This window comes from Schistocerca piceifrons, chromosome 8, assembly GCF_021461385.2.
Source record: "Schistocerca piceifrons isolate TAMUIC-IGC-003096 chromosome 8, iqSchPice1.1, whole genome shotgun sequence".
Classification (NCBI taxonomy): Eukaryota; Metazoa; Arthropoda; class Insecta; order Orthoptera; family Acrididae; genus Schistocerca; species Schistocerca piceifrons.
The window spans coordinates 144416339-144423898 of record NC_060145.1 but is presented as its reverse complement, the minus strand read 5'-3'; the positions used below and the strand labels follow the sequence as shown (position 1 = coordinate 144423898).

The window sequence follows — 7560 nt, the reverse complement described above, 5'->3', positions numbered from 1 at the left end:
TATCTGGACAACATGCTGGCCACTGTAGTCGAGCGATGTCGTTACCCTGAAGGAAGTCATTCACAAGACGTGCACGATGGGGGCAGGAATTATCATCCATGAAGAGGAATACCTCGCCAATATGCTGCCGTTATGGTTGCACTATCGGTCGGAGGATGGCATTTACGTATTGTACAGCCGTTACGGCGCCTTCCATGGCCACCAGCGCCATACGTCGGCCCCACATAATGCCACCCCAAAACGGCAAAGAAACTCCGCCTTGCTGCACTCGCTGGGCAGGTTGTCTAAGGCGTTTGGTCTGATCGGGTTGCCTCCAAACACGTCTCCGACGATTATCTGGTTGGAGGCATATGTGACACTCATGCATGGTTGTTTACATCTTTGGGCGGGTTTAGTGACACTTCTGAACAGTCAAAGGGACTGTGTCTGTAATACAATATCCACAGTCAACGTCTATCTTCAGTTCTGGGAACCTGGGTGATGTTAAACATCTTTTGATGTGTGTAGATTATCAGACAGATCCGTCGTATCTTGAGACAGACTTTCGTTCCGACACAGTCCTGGTAGCCACGCGTCCTGGATTAAAATCTTTGCTGTGATGGATACTGGTGACACTAAACCCTGAGGCTAATAAGATCTTGCAGTAGCTCGTAACAAATTTCTCTCGGTTGCTATCATGTCTAATTTTTTGGCAGTGATAGCCGACTGAAACCATTTTTGTTATATCCCATAATGCACTCAATACTGTAGGATTCGCTTTTATGCCTTGTATTGGATCTTCCGTATTTCGGTAAACGTGATGAATTTGTCGCCCATTTTGACGATGTCAACCGAATTTGTTGCAAGGAAGAGATCAGCTCATAGCAGAGAGACGCCAGTCCGTCTTGATCTTCGATTCGAGCCATCACGTCATCCATGCACACATTCTTATGTATGAAGGCAGCAGGCGAGGGGTATTGTGACTTGCAAGTGATTGCCAGTTCCCTGAGAGAGGCCCATAACAGAAAGGGGCTGTACGAAGGTTCGAATGGAAAGCATCCGAAGCAGTCTCGATTGTCTGATTTGATCCGAGTGAAGAGAAAGCTGAAAGATGTCTTCCGTTATATTGGCTATAATGGGGAACGTAGTAGGTGGAATCATAGAAGCACAGCCACTACTTCTGCTAGACGTTTGTAAGATGTCAGGCAAATCCAACACCTTCCATGAAAACCCTTACATGATAAGCAAATCCAGTAGTATGTCACAGAGCTCCGAATAAATCGTGACATTAAATTAACCAAAGTAATACGAGTAACGAGTGAGCAAATGGAATACCACAGACTGACACAAGAATGCCTAAATGCATGTCATACCTTCCCACCGTGAGACAGACGCAGTTCCGAGGGGAGAAACGAGAACAGAAGCCGAGAGTAGAACCGAGTTAAGCTAGAAGGCCCTACGATAAGGGACGGACACCCACGTCGCCAGCTAACCGACAGGACCACCCCCAGCCCATGTTAAAAGATAGAGCCCTCCAGAAGAACAGTATAGCTCTTACGATAACACTAAAAGTGCCACACCAGCTGCAAGTTTTAGCGTGAGACTTTTTCGCGTCTCTGTTACATTGCAAACTTTAAAAACATTGCCCCACCACGAAAAGTATAACGTTTCTCATTGGATGGACAGAATTTCTGTAGGCAGAGCTTAAGGTTAACATTGACACCCTGATTGGTCAGATGAAAACACAGCCAGATAGTTTTTTTCAAAACCAACTTCGGTAAATTGTAGTAAGGAGAAGTTAGAAAAGAGTTGCTTCCGAGACGGCGAAGGTGGAGCTGCGCCGCCCGCTGCCCCCCTGAAGCTGCCTAACCAACGACAAGGTAATGAACGCACGCGATGCCGCATAACAGCGCATTAAGCTTCACTCAGAACTGCAGAAGTCTTATCTGTTACACCCCCGTTTTGCGTAATACTAGTGTCGATTGTCAATTAAAGCTCATGGTATTCACATTTGCTACGTAAGTTAAAATCTGAAACGCGATTATTTTTCTGTTATATAATTATTGAGAAGCCACATCAGCCACTGTAATTTACGACAAGTTACATAAGTAATTACAGATAATTGAGGGTCACTATAGACCATTTTGATAGTTTTCTCTTTTAAACCTAGATTATAGATGTGATGTGGCATAGGTCATCTTTCGATCCATTGTAGAACTTGGAAACCCATTCAGGGAATATTCGTTCACATTTTTGTTGAACGCAGTTGGTTTTTATCATCCTGTATTAAAACATTTCCTTTTATCAACAGTGCAATTTCTAAACAATGTTTTGTAAGTAGAATAAAATTTCCAATGGTAAACTTAACTGCTTTTTCGACGTTATTTTACCAGTTAACTAAAAATAGTAAAGCCTTGAACCCCTTCCACTAAATTTAGTTAGTATTAAGACTCTTTTATAGGGAGTGCAGTGGAGCTGACGCTGAAATCATTAAGTACTTGGTTATATCATCGCTAGTCTCACTGAACTCTTCTGAACTCTACATGTCATGTGTGGTCTGGCGTCTCCTTACCAGCAACAGGTCCCAGGTTCAAACTAGTCAATTCCCTAAAAAACACGCTCAGAGCGTCGTTGCGCGAAAGTGGTAGGGAGACACGACATAGAACAACAGAAACCACGCAGAATGTTAGACGTTAGGACCAATTTCTAAAACTTCACCAAGAGGTAGTGGGCCTTATGTGTGAACTACTCCATCATACACAACTCGCCGTTTTATAGTTTCTTGCCTTTCTTTTTTTGCCATGTGATGTCACAGATAAAGGATGTCTGTACGTGCCTCAGAAGGAGCCAATTTCACATGGTTTTGTCTCATGTACTCTAACACGTGTGAGTTGTAGGAGTCTCTCAGTGAGACGTGGGACTTAGGGAAAGGCAGAATTTTGTGTGGACGGGGCCTTATTCAGTTACCGTTGGTTGCTCAATTTCCTTTTTTTTTTAATCACGTACACTTTATTTGGAACCAATTGCAAATAAGGTTGACAATAAGGAACAATTATCAGATTTGACTTATGACACAATCTCTATAAAAGAAATTCTTAAACAAGTTGCACTCACAGCTGAAGGCCTTAATGACCAGAAATTCAAATTATTTGTCGACTGAAGGCCACAATAGCAATAACTCAAAATTAAAAATTAAAAAAAAAATCATCACAATCTGATCAAACGAAGAGATAAGTGCACCTCAGTCAGCGCTCCAAGGGTCGGCCTGGGAAAGTGGATCAACTCGTAATTGTTGAGACAGGCAGCCAAGAGTTATATTCACTTAACCAGATAGCAACTAAAACTAGTGACAGTTTACGCAGACGAACACTCTTGCAAAATCTACCTAGCGTCTGATAACCAATACAACCACGAAATAACCCAGGCAAGGTTAAACCTGCAGTTTGTACTGCGCCTTCAGACTCCGGCGTTTAGAATATTCAGAAGCAGAAGGAACCACTACATTCCAAAGCAGTCCAACAGAAACAACATGTCCGAACCACAATCAATGAGGCTGTCTAACTATACACCTTACCAGGCAAGAGCGGCAAGGTGAGGAAAAGTACACTGCCGCACAAATACGCTAACCTCACGGGCAGGTAACTGGGAAGTTAGCGGCCACTAGGCAGAAAAATACCACTGGTTGAGCTTCAGCAATACGCACAAGGAATTCAATGATTAATAATAAGAAGTGGAGGACGGCTAACCAATTTTGCCAACTCCAAACACTCCACTCGTTGCTCTTCATCTCAGTGACCCTGCGAGCAGCAACACGCGAAGATCTCAAAATAGTGGAGGTTTCACTACTGGGTGAATGTTCACTCAACTCAAACATCCTGGTTCCGATGGACAACGAGGTTGCGGCCCTCGCCACTACAGCCCCTCGATCCAGCAGTGCCTGCGTGCTCCCAGCGGTCCCGGCATGTCCTCGCACTGCCAGACCTCACTGCTGCTCCCTCCCAACCGAACTACCCAACACGCTCCAACCCAGAAAACACTTGACGTCCTTCCAAAGATAGTAGCATGGTACTAGGTATCGATAATCGCTGCTGCTGACACTCGTGGACAGACAACGCTAGCACACACAGTGGCACCAGTAAACACAAGAAGAAAACGAGACGTCACTATCGCTATTACATGATGCCAACCTACGAACGGCATCAAGGCGAGCCGCAACATGGCTCACACACTTCATTGTGTTTTTCTGGACATTTTTTCAATGTCGCATCTCTCTTAGATCATGTAAGATGCAATGAACTGTCTCAGACGTGCGGAGTCTGTCCTGCTCATTGACAGTTCCTGTCCAGAACTAATACCATGGATTTCAAATCCCACGAACTACCGATGTTATCATCTGTGACTCTTGTGACATGAGGTTAAGAAGGATAACAGTGGTGTGGATCTCATAGACGTCTGGCCGACTTCCGCTATCTAGCCGAACTTCGAAGACATTAAGGCTAGAGACGGAGATATTCATATGGGCGATGCATCACGAACAGTTTTCCAGAACTCATCGTCTCCTGTAAACAGATCAATGGGAACATCCGCATGTTTGTCTATAGGATCGGCCAGGGACAGGTTACATGCGTGTTGGACAGTCGTGACATCTTTTGGAACAGACAGGTGGCTGCTGAAGGAATGTAAACTCTCAAAGCCGTTGATATTGTCATGGCACAAAATATTAAGGGTAGAAATTAGAAGAAAATTAGAAAAAAATTTACTGAAACTCACACTGCCATGTGAAAATTAAAGTCATGCCAGAGACAGAAGCAGATCAGAAAGTGAAGAAGCATGTAGTAAGTGGGTCAGGTCGATGACACTGTTTCCCGAGTACTGATATGCTTTCAGCAGGAAGTAGACTGTGGCAGAAAACCAGAGGAACTGCGACTAGCATATTAGTTAATCCCTGAGATGTACTGGAAGAGATTCTGTCTCTGTCAATGGAGCACATAGCGATAGACCGACACTACGGTTAACGCCTGGTAATTGAATATAGCAGATTGAGAAGGACACATGCAGTAATTACGAACCGAGTCTTGCGTTATAGCTTCACGTCGGTTCCCTTTAAATGCACCATTTCTCCAGCTCTCGTCGTAAGTTGACCATTGGCATAGGAATCGATGGCATTCACAGTAATAGCACTCGATTCGGTGAAACTTCCTGGCAGATTAAAACTGTGTGCCCGACCGAGACTCGAACTCGGGACCTTTGCCTTTCGCGGGCAAGTGCTCTACCAACTGAGCTACCGAAGCACGAATCACGCCCGGTACCCACAGCTTCACTTCTGCCAGTACCTCGTCTCCTACCTTCCAAACTTTACAGAAGCTCTCCTGCGAACCATGCAGAACTAGCACTCCTGAAAGAAAGGATATTGCGGAGACATGGCTTAGCCACAGCCTGGGGGATGTTTCGAGAATGAGATTTTCACTCTGCAGCGGAGTGTGCGCTGATATGAAACTTCCTGGCAGATTAAAACTGTGTGCCCGACCGAGACTCGAACTCGGGACCTTTGCCTTTCGCGGGCAAGTGCTCTACCAACTGAGCTACCGAAGCACGACTCACGCCCGGTACCCACAGCTTCACTTCTGCCAGTACCTCGTCTCCTACCTTCCAAACTTTACAGAAGCTCTCCTGCGAACCATGCAGAACTAGCACCCCTGAAAGAACGGATATTGCGGAGACATGGCTTAGCCACAGCCTGGGGGATGTTTCCAGAATGAGATTTTCACTCTGCAGCGGAGTGTGCGCTGATATGAAACTTCCTGGCAGATTAAAACTGTGTGCCCGACCGAGACTCGAACTCGGGACCTTTGCCTTTCGCGGGCAAGTGCTCTACCAACTGAGCTACCGAAGCACGAATCACGCCCGGTACCCACAGCTTCACTTCTGCCAGTACATCGTCTCCTACCTTCCAAACTTTACAGAAGCTCTCCTGCGAACCATGCAGAACTAGCACTCCTGAAAGAAAGGATATTGCGGAGACATGGCTTAGCCACAGCCTGGGGGATGTTTCCAAAATGAGATTTTCACTCTGCAGCGGAGTGTGCGCTGATATGAAACTTCCTGGCAGATTAAAACTGTGTGCCCGATCGAGACTCGAACTCGGGACCTTTGCCTTTCACGGGCAAGTGCTCTACCAACTGAGCTACCGAAGCACGAACCACGCCCGGTACTCACAGTTTTACTTCTGCCAGTATCTCGTCTCCTACCTTCCAAACTTTACAGAAGCTCTCCTGCGAACCATGCAGAACTAGCACTCCTGAAAGAAAGGATACTGCGGAGACATGGCTTAGCCACAGCCTGGGGGATGTTTCCAGAATGAGATTTTTACTCTGCAGCGGAGTGTGCGCTGATATGAAACTTCCTGGCAGATTAAAACTGTGTGCCCGACCGAGACTCGAACTCGGGACCTTTGCCTTTCGCGGGCAAGTGCTCTACCAACTGAGCTACCGAAGCACGAATCACGCCCGGTACCCACAGCTTCACTTCTGCCAGTACCTCGTCTCCTACCTTCCAAACTTTACAGAAGCTCTCCTGCGAACCATGCAGAACTAGCACTCCTGAAAGAAAGGATATTGCAGAGACATGGCTTAGCCACAGCCTGGGGGATGTTTCCAGAATGAGATTTTCACTCTGCAGCGGAGTGTGCGCTGATATGAAACTTCCTGGCAGATTAAAACTGTGTGCCCGACCGAGACTCGAACTCGGGACCTTTGCCTTTCGCGGGCAAGTGCTCTACCAACTGAGCTACCGAAGCACGAATCACGCCCGGTACCCACAGCTTCACTTCTGCCAGTACCTCGTCTCCTACCTTCCAAACTTTACAGAAGCTCTCCTGCGAACCATGCAGAACTAGCACTCCTGAAACAAAGGATATTGGGAGACATGGCTTAGCCACAGCCTGGGGGATGTTTCCAGAATGAGATTTTCACTCTGCAGCGGAGTGTGCGCTGATATGAAACTTCCTGGCAGATTAAAACTGTGTGCCCGACCGAGACTCGAACTCGGGACCTTTGCCTTTCACGGGCAAGTGCTCTACCAACTGAGCTACCGAAGCACGAATCACGCCCGGTACTCACAGCTTTAAATCTGCCAGTATCTCGTCTCCTACCTTCCAAACTTTACAGAAGCTCTCCTGCGAACCATGCAGAACTAGCACTCCTGAAAGAAAGGATATTGCGGAGACATGGCTTAGCCACAGCCTGGGGGATGTTTCCAGAATGAGATTTTCACTCTGCATCGGAGTGTGCGCTGATATGAAACTTCCTGGCAGATTAAAACTGTGTGCCCGACCGAGACTCGAACTCGGGACCTTTGCCTTTTGCGGGCAAGTGCTCTACCAACTGAGCTACCGAAGCACGAATCACGCCCGGTACCCACAGCTTCACTTCTGCCAGTACCTCGTCTCCTACCTTCCAAACTTTACAGAAGCTCTCCTGCGAACCATGCAGAACTAGCACTCCTGAAAGAAAGAATATTGCGGAGACATGGCTTAGCCACAGCCTGGGGGATGTTTCCAGAATGAGATTTTCACTCTGCAGC

General features: G+C 46.7%; 2 non-coding genes across 2 annotated transcripts; both read right to left on the bottom strand.

Moving 5' to 3' along the window:
• Window positions 1-7001: 7001 nt before the first annotated feature.
• On the bottom strand, window positions 7002-7076 carry Trnas-uga. Its single transcript has one exon. It is a non-coding gene; the product is annotated as a tRNA-Ser (tRNA).
• Window positions 7077-7302: 226 nt separating this feature from the next.
• On the bottom strand, window positions 7303-7377 carry Trnal-caa. Its single transcript has one exon. It is a non-coding gene; the product is annotated as a tRNA-Leu (tRNA).
• Window positions 7378-7560: the final 183 nt, after the last annotated feature.